This window comes from Somniosus microcephalus, chromosome 27 (assembly GCF_052327205.1).
Source record: "Somniosus microcephalus isolate GS21.2 chromosome 27, FLI_Smic_1.0, whole genome shotgun sequence".
NCBI lineage: Eukaryota > Metazoa > Chordata > Chondrichthyes > Squaliformes > Somniosidae > Somniosus > Somniosus microcephalus.
In genome coordinates, this window is record NC_141013.1 from 48,494,015 (window position 1) to 48,511,797 (window position 17,783).

General features: G+C 46.3%; 1 protein-coding gene across 1 annotated transcript in view; it reads right to left on the reverse strand.

The window, feature by feature from the left end:
* Nucleotides 1–17,783, reverse strand: part of chsy1 (chondroitin sulfate synthase 1) — a 51,875-nt gene that overhangs the window by 32,759 nt on the left and 1,333 nt on the right. The window lies entirely within an intron of this gene.

Below are 17,783 nucleotides of genomic sequence, written 5' to 3' on the forward strand. Positions count from 1 at the left end.
AGCGGATGCTACTCCGAAAACCAGTCGATTGTACTGGTACAGACCTTTGTGTGTATTTATCGTGAGATATTTTTTTTAGAGGCCTCTTCAACCTCCATCTGTAGATATGCCTGTGCCAAGTCAATTTTGGTGAAACGTTTCCCTCCGGATAGTGAGGCGAAAATATCTTCTATCCTCGGAAGAGGATACTGTACCGTGTGAAGGACCGGGTTTACAGTCACCTTGAAGTCCCCACAGATGCGAATTTTTCTCTGTTCTTCAGATCCATCACCCTTCAATGCTTTCTTCATGACTGGGACGATGGGTGTTGCCCACTCGCTCCAATCTATTTTAGCCTGCCTTTTCCAAATTCTCCAGCTCTGCCTCAACTGCTGGACGAATTGCGTATGGCACTGGTCTTGCCTTAAAAAACTTGGGAATTGCTGCATCTTCCACTTTTATTGAGGCGGTGATGCCTTTCAAGGTTCCTAGTTTCTCTTGAAATACTTCCTTGGCGTTGGCCAAGATGTCTTTCAATCGTTCAGGTATGACGTCATCATTTTTTTCCTTACTGGTCACCGTCAGTGCCTGAATGGAGTGCCAGTCTAAACGTATTTTTCTGATCCATTCACGTTCCAACAGCGGTGGACCACCATCTTGTAGAACGTATAAATACAACTTCTGTATTTCCTTGCCGTTGTATACAACAGGCACCCTTATTTTTCCTTTGGGGTATACTTTCTGCCCCGTATATGTTTTCAAGATAATGGATGTATCTTTTAAAGGTATATGCGGAAATAGCCGCTCGTAATCTCGTCGATTTATGACGGTCAGAGCTGATCCTGTATCTAGCTCCATTTTAACTGGGGACCCTGCTATTGTGAGGGTAACCCAAATGGTCTGGGCAATTACATTATGTAATTTGAGAGCGCTTAGTCTCTTGTTCCCGGAGTCGCTATCGCTCTTCTGGTCTTCGGAGCTACTGTCCGTCATCATTTGTACCTTTCTGTGCTTTTCCTTATTGATTCTTTTCCCGTTAGTGGATTTTTTATTTTCAGATCGGCACACACGTGGAATGTGTCCCATCTTTCCGCATCGCCTGCATGCTTTTTCCTTGAACCAGCAGTCCCTCTGGTCATGGGTGGATCTGCCGCAGCGATAACATCTCTCGAAGCCCCGTGTCATTTTATGGGTGCCGAAGTCCTGTGGCCTTTGCTGTATATTTGCAGCTCCTATTGCACTGAAAGCCTTGTCCAGTGTTAAATCTTTTTCAGAAGATACCTTTTTTTGTGTTTCTACACTTAGGGGATCGCAGATGAATTTGTCTCGCAGAGAATCTGCCAGTCCTGCCTCGAATTGGCAGTGTAGGGTATCAACAATCTCCTCAAAATTCTTGTCTATCGGTTCGGCTAGAGTGATTAAGTTTCGTAACAGCTTGTATGTCTTTGCGCCCATTAGATCCAGAAACACTGAAGCTTTTTTTTCATCTTCTATTCCATTTGTGGTGCAATATACCTCCACTCTTTCCACATGTGGTCCAATCCTCTATCTTATCAAAAACATCAATATTGCCAAAATTAGGCTCTGTTTCGCTATCAAAAGCATCAATATTGCCAGACTTAGGCATTTCAGAAAAGATATGGCGCTTCCCGCGCTCTTTTCTTCTTTTCTGTAGCAAGATATGGCGCTTCCCGCGCTTTCCCGCCGCTGCTGCCGATAACAACGCTGTTTACTGCGGTTCCCGTTCTCTATGTTTTTTTTTTTTTTTTTTTTTACTGTTGGCGAGACTCGTTCCCACCGGAGGTCTGAACGCTGACCTGCTTGCCGCCCCGGCTGTCTCCCGAGTGCTCCCTCCCAGTCCGTTATTGCTTGCCTCCGATTTCGCTGCCTGTCTCAGCTGTAGCGCCCGCCGCTGGAGCCCCAGCCTGACGCCCAGGAAGGATTAGCGCAGTACCTGCCACCAGCTTGGCCAGCTGGTGAAACCACAGCTTCTCTCACTTCCTTGAGTCTTCTGGACGCCGGAGGAATCGATGTCCTTGAGGTGCTGCCGAATTGCCGGTAAGTCCGTTTCCACTTCGTCGCCACTGTAGTGTCCGTGTGTTGATAAAGACACTGAAGACAGGAGTTGGTTCATAGGTATTTACTAAGCAAAGTCTGGGGGGGGGGCGGGGGGTTTCTAAAGGATATACACAATACACAGGCTTATATAGCCCAAGTGGCAATTACCGGCATTACGCACACCTGGGGCTCTTAAAGGCACATACACCACACTAATCAGTAGGAGTGTCGGCTTGAAGTCAAGTTAACCCCAAAAGACTCCACTCACTCTCTTTCCTTCACTTTCTCTCTCTCCCTCCCCCCCAACCCACCCCCAGACTAGATACTGACTATGTGGATTTCAACCCCCACTGGATGGACATCATAAAAGGAGATTGCATTGCCAACCATACACACCATACTCAGCAGTGGTCCCAGTTGATGAGCGCCACTTATCATATGCTTCCCACATGTAGCCCTGTTGCCATGGAACTGACTGCCCCTGGCGATCCCTATAGTTAGTGAGGGCGCAATTTGTTCACTTGTATTATGTTGGAGATGGTCAAGTTAGTGCCTGTTGGGGCACAAGTGTTGGTGATTAAAACCACAGGCCAGAGAAAAAGTACCTCACAGGAGTATGTGAGCAGCACCCCAGCTCCAACTAAGGACTGATTTAAATGAATACTAATCAGTTTAAAAAAGGTCTTGGGGGGGGGGGGGGGGAGGGAGAAGGTGTTCAAACAAGCAACAACTTTAATCATCCAAAATCTGCATACATCAGAATATTGTTTAGAATAAAATTAGGTGAAATGGTGGGGAGGGGGAGGTGTACGAGGTGCCCCCACTAAAAGAAGCACAAATTTACATAAGATACATAAATTTACAAGCCTTAGCTCTTGCTTGGATAGCAGGGCTTGACCGAGTACAAACTGTCACAGAAACTGTGGAGCCTGTTTACAAAGAATGATGCTGACAGCGTCAGTGCCAAACTGCAAGAGGTGATGGAACACGATCAATACTTCTGGCACCTCGTGTGCCTGGAGCATAGTGTGAAGTTGATTCTCCCAACATTCATTACGTTTATACACTACACAATTAACCAGAGTCACAGTTCCCAACACAAACCCAGGAGTACGATGGGATTGCTAAATTCATGCGACTCCTCAATCACTACTCCTGTTTATCATTGTAAATATTAGTGTGCCAACACTGCAGAAATGACCCCTTTACCCCCTGCCCCCCCATAAAGGTTCTTTTCACACTGAGTTACTTGATATGTCATGCCTCTTGAGCAGAGAGAACGGATTCTGTGATCAGGTGGGAGTTTGGGTCCAGAGCAGGCCAGAATGAGCAAGGAATGTGCAGTTTAATTTACTCTGCTCAGAGTGTCAGGAGCACATGTACAGAAAGTGCCTTGTTTTTTGTTGCAGTGCACAAGGCCTGTTTGTACCAAGCGCAGAACACCGAGGCTCCAGCACCCCACACCTCAATTAGTGCAGCTCGCTTTTCTAGGTACACTTGGAGAAATTCAGAAAATACGAACATATTGGGGATTTTTCTCAATGACTCATTAAATGAGTGATTGGGGAACGCGTGAAGACTGAATAGGAACAAGCTGTGCTGCAATGTCCAGCCACCAGAGTCCCACAGGTCTTACACAAAGTGCCAGGTTTAATGAAAGAGTTGGCAAAGAATTATAAAATCAGCTAAAGACTCAATAAACAACTGGACTATAGTAAGAATACAGCAGCTACACTTACAGCTTGAAGCCAGCAACAACTTGGCATTACAAAATGCCGAGAGGCCAACTGCCAGTTACCTGAAGACTTTTTTCTTGGACATTTTATTTTAAAGAGCACAAGATTAAATGGCCTGGGTTTATTGGAGTGAGGTACATAAAACATGCTGTGATGTGAATAGGTTATACCAGTACTAATCCACTCTGCCACATTAATGGGGCTTGGAGCAGAGATCAGTCTAGTCAGAACTTGGATTTCTAAATCGGCTCCAAACTGGATTCAAATCTTTTACAGTGGTTTTAACAATTTCAAAACTTACAGCCCATGTGTGCATTACTGGTCCCACCAATGATGCCCACCTCAATCTTTACTTAATGTCGTAATTCTCAGGTTTTGCATTAGATGTGCTCTATGGTTTGGCGTATCTGGTCACAATCAGAAGTGAGCCCCATGTCCCTTACAACCCAGAGTGCACCCTTTTACTGCCCAATATATAGCGTGACCTAGAGATCGTAGTGACAGAATCCCTGCTCTGCATATTGGCTACTAAAATCTCACACCAGTGATCGCTATTTAGAGACGGAAAAATAAAAAGCAAGGTGAGGCATGAAAATTTTTCAATATAAAATACTTGAACAGAATTTGGGTAGAGTGAGAAATTTCCCTGCTCTCAATTATGGAAATAATAAAAATGCAGCTAGCTAATGCTGAACATGGTCTCACCATCGAGCCATGTTCCTGACGCTAGCTGGTCTCGAGTTTTAAAATGCAGGTAAAGTCCTCTTGCTGCAGCTCACCCTCTGAACAGGAGAAACCAGAAACCAAAAAGAGAGACTCCAATTGAGCTCCCATGGAGTGCACACACTTTCACTGAACAAAGTCCACAGAACTTGGGCACAGGCTGGCAGAGCAGAGGTTAGGGAACCTCTCAGTTTGTGCAAGGGTAATATGCTGCTATTTAACCAGTTCAACTACATAGCTTAACTAGGGCTGATCATTGGTAAACTTCCAATTAGGACCACGCTGCCCATTAGGGCATTGACTTGCAGGGTTACCTGGAGCCAAGTGGGGAATGTCCCCGGCGACAGGTTTACCACTCCACATCCATTAGTGGCTAGCTGATGAGTACAGCAGACTGCCCAGCCCAGGGACACCGTTCCCCAGCCCAGGGACAAGAGATCGACTTGGGTCCTAACTTCCATTGTCAGGTGTGTCACCTTAGCTCTTGTTCACATTAAATGTCATTTGCTGCTTGCTTCCAGTAAATCCGCTGAATTCTGTAGTTGAGAAGTACCTTTATCAAGTGACTTACTAACAATGACATCTACATGTTCAACCTTAAGCACATCAGTTAGCATAGCTGCTGTCCTTTTCGGTCAATACCTTAGTCCCTCCTGATTGATCACATCAAGTCCCGCCCTTCCAGTTTGGCTCCTTCCATTCCTCTGAAGTTTCAAAAATCCTGCACGCCAGAATTAATTCATTTTCTTTTAAAAGTTTGTGCGCCAAGACTGGTTATTCAGTGTGCCAGGACTTGCTGTTCAGAAGGCTCCTCCCACCCGTCGAGTGAGGGAAGCATTCAGACAGCACAGGGAAACTATTGTTACAGCCTTGAAGGTAAAATGTGCATGTAAAATTGACATACTTTATCAGATGACAATATACAAAAGGTTGTTTACTTATGTAAAATAAGTTTATTAAAGCAGTCAAGTTTATATACTTTCTGGACAGTTCTCAGGAATACCACATTGAAATCACTTTGAGAGTAAAAGTCAAGCCAGAGTCTGGGGCCCATTCCCAACCCTTGCCCCATTCTGTGCAAACCTGATCAATAATTGAACACATTGCCACTCTACGCATACCAAAAATGGTGGGGAACCAAGGGTCTACTGAGGGTGAGGAACTTAACATAATTAATAAAAGTAGAGACAAAGTACTAGAGAAACGAATGGGACTAAAAGCCAACAAATCCCCTGGACTGGACAGCCTACATCCTAGGGTTCTAAAAGGAGGTGGCTGAAGAGATAGTGAATGCCTTGGTTTTGAACTTCCAAAATTCCCTAGATTCTGGAATGGTCCCAGCAGATTGGAACTTTGCAAATATAACACCGCTATTCAAGAGGGAGAGAAAAAACAGGGAACTACAGGCCAGTTAGCCTGACATCAGTCATCGGGAAAATGCTGGAATCCATTGTTAAGGAAGTGGTATCAGGGCACTTAGAAAATCATAACATGATTAGGCAGAGTCAACATGGTTTTATGAAAATAAATTTGTCAAACACAATTTCCCCAAGAGTTTTTTGAGGATGTAACTAGCAGGGTAGATAAAGGGGAACCAGTGGATGTAGTATATTTGGATTTCCAAAAGGCATTCGATAAGGTGCCACGTAAAAGGTTATTACACAAGATTAGGGCTCATGGAGTTGGGGGCAATATAGTAGCATGGATAGGGGATTGGTTAATGGACAGAAAACAGAGTAGGGATAAACGGATTTTTTCAGGTTGGCAGGCTGTAACTAGTGGGGTGCCGCAAGGATCAGTGCTTGGCCCTCAGCTATTTACAATCTATATTAATGACCTAGATGAAGGGACTGACTAATGTATCCAAGTTTGCTGATAATACAAAGCTAGGTGGGACAGTAAGTGGTGAGGAGAACACAGGGATATAGATAAACTAAGTGAGTGGGCAGTAAGGTGGCAGATGGAGTATAATGTAGGGAAATATGAGGTTATTCACTTTGGTAGGAAGAATAGAAAAACCAGAATATTTTTTAAATGGTGAGAAACTTTCAAATGTTGGTGTTGAGAGAGATTTGGGTGTCCTCGTGCAAGAAACACAGAATGCTAGCATGCAGGTACAGCAAGCAATAAGGAAGGCAAATGGCATGTTGGCCTTTATTGCAAGGGGGTTGGAGTATAAGAGTAAGGAAGTCTTGCTCCAATTGTACAGGGCCTTGGTGAGACCACACCTGGAGTACTGGGCACAGTTCTGGTCTCCTTATCTAAGGAAGGATATAGTGGCCTTGGAGGCGGTGCAACGAAGGTTCACTAGATTGATTCCTGGGATGAGAGGGTTGTCCTATGAGGAGAGATTGTGTAGAATGGGCCGATACTCTCTGGAGTTTAGAAGAATGAGAGGTGATCTCATTGAAACATACAAGATTCTGAGGGGGATTAACAGGGTAGATGCTGAGAGGTTGTTTCCCCTGGCTGGAGTGTCTAGAACTAGGGGGCATATTCTCAGGATAAGGGGTCGGCCATTTAAGACCGAGAGGAGGAGGAATTTCTTCACTCAGGAGGGTTGTGAAGCTTTGGAATTCCCTGGCCTAGGGGGCTGTGGATGCTGAGTCTGAGTATATTCAAGGCTGAGATCGATAGATTTTTGGCTCTAGGGGAATCAAGGGATATGGAGATCGGGCGGGAAAGTGGAGTTGAGGTTGATGATCAGCCATGATCTTAATGAATGGCGGAGCAGGCTCGAGGGGCCATAGGGCATATTCTTGCTCTTATTTCTTATAAGCAGCACATGCTCCAACCCCCTTGGCTCCCTGTGTGTCCTGCACACACTGGGTTTGGGGGTACGGTGGCACAGTGGTGATGTTACTGGACGAGTAATCCCGAGACCTGGACTAATGATCCGCAGACAGGAGTTCAAATTCCAGCTGGGAATTTAAATTCAGTTAATAAATAAATCTGGAATAAAAAGCTAGGATCAGTAATGGTGACCATGAAACTACCGGATTGTCGTAAAAACCCATCTGGTTCACTGATGTCCTTTAGGGAAGGAAATCTGCCATCCTTACCCGGTCTGGCCTACATGCACCTCCAAGCCCACAGCAATGTGGCTGACTCTTAACTACCCTCGTTACGAAAAACAAGAATAAAACTGGATGGACCACCAGGCATCGACCTCGGCACGGATTCGGACACGAGAAAGGCACACCCAGTCCAGTCGACCCTGCAAAGTCCTCCTCACTAACATCTGGGGACAGCTGTCCCACAGACTAGTCGAGCGACAGCCTGACCGGCATACTCTCAGAATCATTACTGACCGAGTCCTGAAGGACAGCTGCCAGGCTGGGCCAGCAGCAGGTGGGGGGGGGGAAGAGAACCAAAACGAGGGAAAAACCGACTTGACCTCGTCCCCAGCAATCTAATGATCCAGAGACACAAGTTCAAATTCCACTGGAGCAGTTAATAAATAAATCTGGAATAAAAAGCTAGTGCTCTTTATAGGAAAATCCACATCAAAGCAGTGGGAGACTTTCAGAAGGGAAATAGAGAGAGTACAACGCCAACATGTTCCTGTAAAGGTCAAGGGTGGTACCAACAAGCAAAGGGAACCTTGGATGACAAGGGATATACAAAAATGCATTAGGAAAAAAAGGGGGGCTTTTGGCAGTTACAAAAGACTAAAGACGGAGGAAGCCCTAGAGGAGTATAAAAAGTGCAGGGGCATACTTAAAAAAGAAATTAGGAGGGCGAGGAGGGGCCATGAAATAACACTGGCGAGCAAAATAAAGGAAAATCCTAAGATGTTTTATAAGTATATTAAGGGCAAGAGGACAACCAGGGAAAGGGTAGGGCCCATTAGGGACCAAAGTGGCAATCTGTGTGTAGAGCCAGATGATGTAGGCGGGGTTTTAAATTAATTTTTTGCATCTGTGTTCACTACGGAGGAAGATGATGTAGACATAGAAATCGGGCAAGGGGACTGTGATATACTTGAACATATTAGCATCGAGAGGGAGGAGGTACTAGCAGTTTTAGCAGGCAAAAAAGTGGATAAATCCCCAGGCCCGGACGAGATGTATCCCAGGCTGCTGTGTGAGGCAAAGGAGGAGATTGCAGGGGCTCTGACACAAATTTTCAGAACCTCTGGCCACAGGGGATGTACCAGAGGACTGGAGAACAGCTAACGTAGTACCATTATTCAAGAAGGGTAGCAGGGATAAACCAGGGAATTACAGGCCAGTGAGCCTAACATCTGTGGTAGAGAAATTATTGGAAAAAATTCTGAGGGACAAAATTAGTCTCCACTTGGAGAGGCAAGGATTAATCGGGGATAGTCAGCATGGCTTTGTCAAGGGTAAATTATGTCTGACCAATCTGATTGAATTTTTCAAGGGGGTGACTAGGTGTGTGGATGAGGGAAATGCTGTGGATGTGGTATACATGGACTTCAGTAAGGCTTTTGACAAAGTCCCACATAGGAGACTGGTCAAGAAGTTAAGAGCCCATGGGATCCAGGGTGCCTTGGCACGTTGGATCCTAAACTGGCTGAGTGGCAGGAGGCAGAGGGTGATGGTCGAAGGTTGCTTTTGTAACTGGAAGCCTGTGTCCAGTGGGGTACCTCAGGGATCGGTGCTGGGTCCCTTGCGGTTTGTGATCTACATAAATGATTTGGATGAGAATGTAAAAGGTATGATCAGTAAGTTCGCAGATGACACGAAAATTGGTGGGGTGGTAAATTGCGAGGAGGAAAGCCTCAGGCTACAGGACGATATAAACGGGTTGGTCAGATGGGCGGAAGTGGCAAATGGAATTTAACCCTGAAAAGTGCAAGGTGATGCATTTTGGACGGACAAATAAGGCAAGGGAATACACAATGAGTGGTAGGGCCCTAGGAAGTACAGAGGGTCAGAGGGACCTTGGTGTACATGTACATAGATCCCTGAAGGCAGCGGATCAGGTAGATAAGGTGGTTAAAAAGGCTTATGGGATACTTGCCTTCATTAGCCGAGGCATAGAATATAAGAGCAGGGAGGTTATGATGGAGCTGTACAAAATGCTGGTAAGGCCACAGCTGGAGTACTGTGTGCAGTTCTGGTCGCCTCACTATAGGAAGGATGTGATTGCTTTGGAGAGGGTGCAGAGAAGATTCACCAGGATGTTACCTGGGATGGAGCGCCTCAGCTATGAAGACTAAACAGGCTGGGGTTGTTTTCCTTGGAGCAAAGAAGGCTGAGGGGGGGACCTGATTGAGGTGTACAAAATGATGAAAGTCCTTGGAGATGAAGTACCGTCTTCACACTGAGGACACCCTCCATTGTGTTGTGCGGCACCGTGCTAAATGGGATAGATTCAGAACAGATCTAGCACCTCAAAACTGGCGATCCATGAGGTGCTGTGGGCCATCAGCAGCAGAATTTTATTCTACCACAATCTGTAGCCTCATGGCCTGACACACCCCTCACTACCACCCCCAGCAAGCCAGGGGACCAACCCTGGTTCAATGAATGTAGAAGAGCATGCCAGAAGCAGCAGCAGGCATATCTAAAAATGAGGTGCCAACCTGATGAAGCTGCAACACCAGATTACATGCAAAATAAACAGGAGAAGCAGCATGCTATAGACAGAGTTAAGCAATCCCACAACCAACGGATCAGATCAAAGCTCTGCAGTCCTGCAACATCGTCATGAATGGTGGTGGACAATTAAAAACAACAGGAGGAGGAGGCTCCATGAACATCGCAGTGTTCAGTTCTATTTGCAATGAAGCAGTCTGTGCCCACATGCAGCAAGACCTAGACAACATTTGGGCTTGGGCTGATAACTGGTAAGTTACAAATGGGCACATAAGTGCCAGGCATGGACCATCTCCAACAAGTGTGTCTAACCACCTTCCCTTGACATTCAACGGAACTACCATTGTCAAATTCCCCACCATCAACATCCTGGTTGGGGGTGGGTCACCACATAAATACTGCGGTTACAAGAGCAGATCAGAGGCTAGGTACTCAGAGGCGAGTGACTCACCTCCTGACTCCAAAGCCTTTCCACCATCTATAAAGGCACAAGTCAGGAGTGTGATGGAATACTCTCCAATTGCCTGGATGAGTGCAGCTCCAACAACACTCGAGAAGCTCGACACCATCCAGGACAAACCAGCCCGCTTGATTGGCACCCCATCCACCACCTTAAACATTCACTCCCTCCACCACCGACGCACCGTGGCTGGTGTGTACCATCTACAAGATGCACTGCAGCAACTCGCCAAGGCTTCTTCGACAGCACCTCCCAAACCCGCGACCTCTTCCACCTAGAAGGACAAAGGCAGCAGGTGCATGGGAACACCATCACCTCCAAGTTACACACCATCCCAATTTGGAAATACATAGTCATTCCTTCTCGTCACTGGGTCATAATCTTGGAGCTCCCTATATAACAGCACTGTGATAGTACCTTCATCACAGACGACAACTGTTCAAGGCAGCGGCTCTCACCACCTTGCCAGCAATGCCCACATCCCGTGAATTAATTAAAAAAATTTGTCTGAAGACACTGGTCTCGGGTGGTTGGAGGCAACGTGGCACGTCAGAAAGAGTTCACCTTAGATTCTCTCGAGTTTCGGAGCAAGCTGGGGCTGCTTGTTCACCATGAACGCAACGGGCTCGAGTCCTCAAACACACGCCCAAGAATCAACGTTGTTCCTCTAGGTGTGAGAAATGAAATAACTGTTGAAATACCCAGAGGGAGAAACAGCAAGTCTGAGCTCAGCATAAAGGCAAGTACAGTCAAGCCAGCATGCAAATCGAGAATTGAGTCCATGTGTTCAAATACCTTCAAGATCACACTACCTGGGGCAAGTGCACAATCTCATTGACCGGGTACTCTATGCCCACCGCACTTCAGCTGGTCTCAGATGTCAAGTGTGCATCATACCAGTACTAACAACCCCCCATCCCCTGGTCAGCATGCTGCAACACACAAGTGGATTGCCTGGTTCAATGAGTCAGAGTGTATGGTGCTCATACAGCAGTGTTACACTGGGCAGTGTGCAAAGCATCAGGCCACTGATAGTGTGACTAAATAAGTTTTCACTATATGGCATTCTAGGACATATACTGGTGATTTGAATCACATTCCACAAAATTGTTCATTTCTCCAGAAACCAGCTTTCTTGGTTATTATTGATTCTCTTACACCAGTTTAACCACTAGAGGCTGGTGGGACAGGCTGGAGGCGGGTATCGAGATACATTGGGTTTACCAGCAGTAGGCAAGGTGGGACAGGACTAGACGCAGGAAGGATGTTCCCCCCCCCCCCGCCGTCGGGGAGTCCAGAACCAGGGGTCACAGTCTAAAGATAAGGGGTAAGCCATTTAGGACAGAGATGAGGAGGGATCAAGGGATATGGGGAGAAGGCAGGGACAGGGTACTGAATTTGGATGATCAGCCATGATCTCATTGAATGGCGGAGCAGGCTCGAGGGGCCGAATGGCCTACTCCTGCTCCTATCTTCTATGTTTCTATGGGACAGGACAAAATCCCCTCAAGATTCTAGAGTTTGCTATAGAATTCATTTTGCCCCAGAACAGTATTTATTCAACTAAAAAATTAACTATAGTGAAAGCAAATTAGAGCAGGGGCTATATTTCACTGAAAATAAATAAATACATTGCTCGATGTAAGCAGTGGATTAAAATTAAAATGTAAACATTCGGCAAGGAACGTTCCAGTTTAAGTGGGGCGAATGAATGTCAGAAATCCTCAGGACAATGTGTCTTTCACTCGCAAGAAAATCATAATTGTACACGGTGGGGAACTGCACTGCACACGCTCAGACAGTGCAGAGTGCGGCCTCTGGGTTCCAAAATAAAAGCCAAGCCAAGAAGCCTTCACAAGATCATTAATGAAGCTACTCACACACAAAGGACAAATAATCGTGCCTTTAATCATGCTATTGTGAAATATGTAATTTACTGAAGATACAAATTTCAGTTAGGGAAGAAAAAAAGATACAAAAAAGTGATTGGCTATGATAAACTGACCCTTAGTGTTAGGGGGATTAAATACGTGGGGTTACGGGGATCGGGTGGGATATGTGTCGGTGCAGGCTCGATGGGCCGAAATGGCCTCTATCTGCACTGTGGGGTTTCTGTGATTCTGTGTGACTGCTATAATTAAAACCAATTAACACAAGTGAATCCCCAAAAGAACTGTATTCCACCCAATCAACTGGAGTCAATTTGCTTGATGCAGAATTAATTTGTCTATCACCCAGTCAACTGCAGACTGTTGGATAATCTATACATGGATTAGTATAATTTTAATAACTTTGGTGAGAAGAATTTTAATTACTAAAATGGTGGCACAGGAACTGCATGCTATACACACTATACAGCACACAACCAAAACACTTTAACAAGGCCTGCGTACAATTCCTTTACACTTGCCTGATTTTCTGCTGTTTTACTTTGAGCCAATCCGAACTGCAGAGGCAGAAAATGTGCAAATCAAGAGCAAGGAATGTGGCTGGAAAATAACCGAGAAACGACTAAACTCCTGAAAACAACCAACCATTCACCACCAGTCAGAACATACGAGCCCACCTGCACAACTGTTTGAGACAAATGTAGTCACCAGGCTGTGACCAGGAGCACTCACCTGGATCGCCTTGCCCTGGGGTGAGTACCGTGGTCAGGAGCACTCACCTGGAACACCTTGCCCTGGGGTGAGTACCGTGATCAGGAACACCTTGCCCTGGGGCGAGTACTGTGATCAGGAACACCTTGCCCTGGGGTGAGTACCGTGATCAGGGGCACTCACCTGGAACACCTTGCCCTGGGGCGAGTACCGTGATCAAGAACACCTTGCCCTGGGGCGAGTACCATGATCAGGAGCACTCACCTGGAACACCTTGCCCTGGGGCGAGTACCGTGATCAAGAACGCCTTGCCCTGGGGTGAGTACCGTGATCAGGAACACCTTGCCCTGGGGTGAGTACCGTGATCAGGGGCACTCACCTGGAACACCTTGCCCTGGGGTGAGTACCGTGATCAGGAGCACTCACCTGGAACACCTTGCCCTGGGGCGAGTACCGTGATCAAGAACACCTTGCCCTGGGGCGAGTACCGTGATCAGGAACACCTTGCCCTGGGGTGAGTACCGTGATCAGGGGCACTCACCTGGAACACCTTGCCCTGGGGTGAGTACCGTGATCAGGAGCACTCACCTGGAACACCTTGCCCTGGGGCGAGTACCGTGATCAAGAACACCTTGCCCTGGGGCGAGTACCATGATCAGGAGCAAGAACACCTTGCCCTGGGGCGAGTACCGTGATCAAGAACGCCTTGCCCTGGGGCGAGTACTGTGATCAGGAGCACTCACCTGGAACACCTTGCCCTGGGCCGAGTGCTGTCACCAGGTGTTGACTGAGCTGCTGTATTTGCAACAACTGGAGCTTTTTTAAAATTTTTTAAAAAAGTATTTGATACTCAGTGTTTCTCATCACCTACTGGAAATAAAAACTCGATGGCTTCTCAATGAATTGAAGCAAAGCTAGAAGACAACATTTCAGGGAATAGATAGTGGGTTCCCTCAGCAGTCAGGCTGCCGTTCAGCAGTCTCCGGCTCGGCTTGATAGATAAGGCTCTGCTTCCAGACTGTTTGAGAGGGGATGCTGAAACGGTAGACAGCTTTGCATCTCAGATCACAGTGCAGGAGGGAGAACTTCTATTTTGGTTTAAAAAGTTGAAGCTTTTCTACATTTACAACAGGCTTGAAGCCGTTCAATTGTTCTTGGATTTTCTCCAAAAATGGAAATCAATCCCAGGAGTCAAAAGTCTGGGAAGAATGACCAAACGAGGCGGTTGACTAAATCTGCCTGCGAGTACCTCAGATATAAGATAGGAACTACGAGGCAGAGTGACATTAGCTATATGGCGAGAAGCTTATTTTTTTTCAACATTAGAAATTTAATACTGAGAAAACAAACTTGGATATTTGCTGATAACCAGGTTACACGCAGTCTTGGATCAGGTCATGTGAACAAAGCCTCGAGCCATTCCCAAGTTGTCCAGCCTGTATTTCGAGCTGCTCCACGCCCCCCTCACCCTACATTTCAATGACAAAAGCTGGTACAACACAGAAACCAAACCAGAATTGAGCCATCAGGCGATCGTCGATTGCTTGATGAGCAAACCTCAGGAATTCACTGAGCCCACCATGTACCCTTGCAATAAGTGACTGCGCTACTGAAGAATTTATTAGCAGTGTCTTATTTAAACAAGTGATGCATCCCAACTCAGTCAATTTTTAAAGATGCCGATTGGCACTGCTGATGCCCAGGGACACTGACTAGCTGCACTCCACCAGGACCCAGAAATCAACCAGTCCTCACTGAAGTTACTACTCAGTTCTAAACTTCCAACTTCAGTGCTTTCTGTAAGTTTGCATAGACTACCACCCGCCTGAAGGCAGTTTAAAGTCAGCTTTTACACAGCTGTCTAAACCCCAGGGGGCAGGAAGATGGATCACCAAGAACTGCTTTGGTTACAGTTTGTAAAAAAGTGACGGTCTCCATCTGTGCAGGACTTGTACGCTTCCACCATCTTAAGACAAAACCTTACATTGCAAAGTTTCTCTTTGCTTTAAGATTCTAAAAATCCATGCTATTGATAGAATTTTCTCTCTGCTCATAACTGCATAGCCCCAGAGTGTGCAGGTGGTGAGTTCCATTCTCTCAGCCCCAATAAAGGGCTTTTTAAAAATGTTCGAGTTTGTGGAATGCACGGTTCTGCACTGGCCATTGCTGTCCCAGACAGTCTGAAACTGGCCCACAACTACAGCTGGCAAAACCAATTCTTTTGAACTCCAAAGAGCATATTCATGTGGCAAATAACCACATCTCCTGTGGTTGGGTCACAGCCTGAAGAGGGCAGGCAGCGCAGGCTCCATCCCCTCAATCAGTGTCTCCCACCCTGGAAACAGGCAATGGTCAGGGCAGCAACTTCTCACGGCTGCCCGCCGTCCCTCCCCACCCCTGTAACTACGGAAATCCATCTCACAAATCAGACCCTCAAGACCTGGGGCCCTTGATCTCCACCATTCATCCCCACCCCCTTTACATGGTCCCAACACCACATTCCATTTGTATAAAGTCTCAGCACATTCAGCATCACTAAACCCCCACTGCCGAGTAACAGTGGCGGAGGTCCGCGGGGCAGGAGAAATGCAGTTTCAAAGGTTGAATGTCGCTCAAGAGGAAGCGGACAGGGAAGTGCTGTACCAAAGAGCAATTACTTGGAATTTGCAATGGCATTTGCTGTTCATTTACCCGGGCTTTCCTCAATTGCAAGGAATAACAGACACTAGTAAAGGTTTGGAGGAATCCAGTGGGGGCATACACGCAGTCACAGACCCCCTCCTCCAGCCACACAGTCACACCAGAGGGGTCAGACACCCACAACAGAACACAGAATTGTGAAGTGAAAAGGGGAACAAAGAATGAAACAAGCAGGTGATGGACTTTACTACAACCAGAGGGGGTGAAAAAGGGAAGTGAAGGAGATGACAGTGCAAAGAATGAGCAAGAGGACATGAGGGGAAGGGTTGGAGATGATACAGGCAGGTCTGCAGATGGCCTTTATTTGGAAAGCTCAGTTCAGAAGGCAAGGGGATGAGAGGCCAGGCTGAGCAGGTTTAATCTACACGTCAATAGACAATTTCACACCAAACTCGACATCCTTACAATGCAACGAGGGAATGTATTTTATATCTGTTTTAATTAGACATGCACTTGTAAGCAGTTAAGCTGCCTATATTTATTTACTGGCCACTAAGTACCCAGTCACCTGGCCATGCTGTACAACAGCTTGCTGCAATGCAAAGTGGACTCCCAGGCTCATCAGACGAAGCTCTTCAGTAAAACTAAATGTCAATTCAAACACCACCCACATACAGCCTGTGAAGGTTTTTTAGCAATGACGGGGAGCAGCTAAATGCCTGGAGTTTGGATTCAGCTGAAGGCAAGAATAAGCAAACTTTCTAAAACATACTGAAAAGCTACTGCAATACTCCAAGGTGACACTCTATCTGCTCTTTGCTGAAGATCCCACAAAGATGATCAGTCCTCTCCTCAATCTACCACATTACCACAAGCAGAATCCAAAGTTTGGAATGAGGGGGACTTAGTCACATGGGCAAGATTTTGCCCTTCTAGCAACCAAGACAAACACCAGCTCATTCAACAGAACCATTGCTATAACTCCAAAATTCAGCATTCCAAGATCCAGTGACACTGTGCCAATACCAGGGAGACAACCCACTCCTTAGAACGACACCCTCATCCCAAGACCTCATAGCAATGTGTTTACCTTTCTATCAACCCCTGAAGGGGTCAGGAACAACTCCGCTACCAAGCCAGAGGAAGAATGAAATAAATTTGGAGACAAAGCTTCACAATCACTACATGCAGTAAAATGAGGGGTCAATTCAAACTTGTACACTCAAGCCCAACACTCCACGCAGGCTACACACGCCATATACCCGTCTAAAATACTGCAAGTGCCCTAGATAGGCCGCTGTGCTTTGTGACCCCCTCACACGGAGTTGGGGTGACATAATACACGCCCCGCCAGTGACGACCGCTCTCACCATCACTACCTGCCACAAACGGTTGTGGGACAAACCAGTGGATGTGACGTCACTTAGCGCTGGGGATGTATCAAGCTGTCTGATCAGAGATCGAAATGGAAACACAGACAGGATGTGGCCATTTAGCCCCTCGAGCCTGTTCCACCATTCAATGAGATCATGACTGATCTATGGCCTAATTCCATATACCCGCCTTTGGCCCATATCTCTCAATACCTTTGGTTAACAAAAAATTATCAATCTCTGATTTAAAATTAACAATTGACCTCGCATCAACTACCGCTTGCGGAAGAGATTCCAAACTTCTACTTGTGTGTATAGAATTGTTTCCTAATTTCACTCCTGAAAGGCCTGGCTCTAATTTCTAGATTCCACATAGGGTAGATGATTTCTCTCAGTCCCTTCACCCCTTAACCTTCTAAATTCTAGGGAATACAACCCTAGTTTGCACAATTTCCTCGTAATTTAACGTTTGGCGTTCGGGATATGGAATATCATTCTGGTAAACTTACGCTGTACTCCCTCCAACGTCACTATATCCTATATCTGTGGTGCCCAGATTAGCTCACAGTGTTCCAGGTGTGGTCTAACCAGGGCTTTGTATAGCTGTAGCGTGACTTCTACCCCTTGTATTCTAGTCCTAGATACAA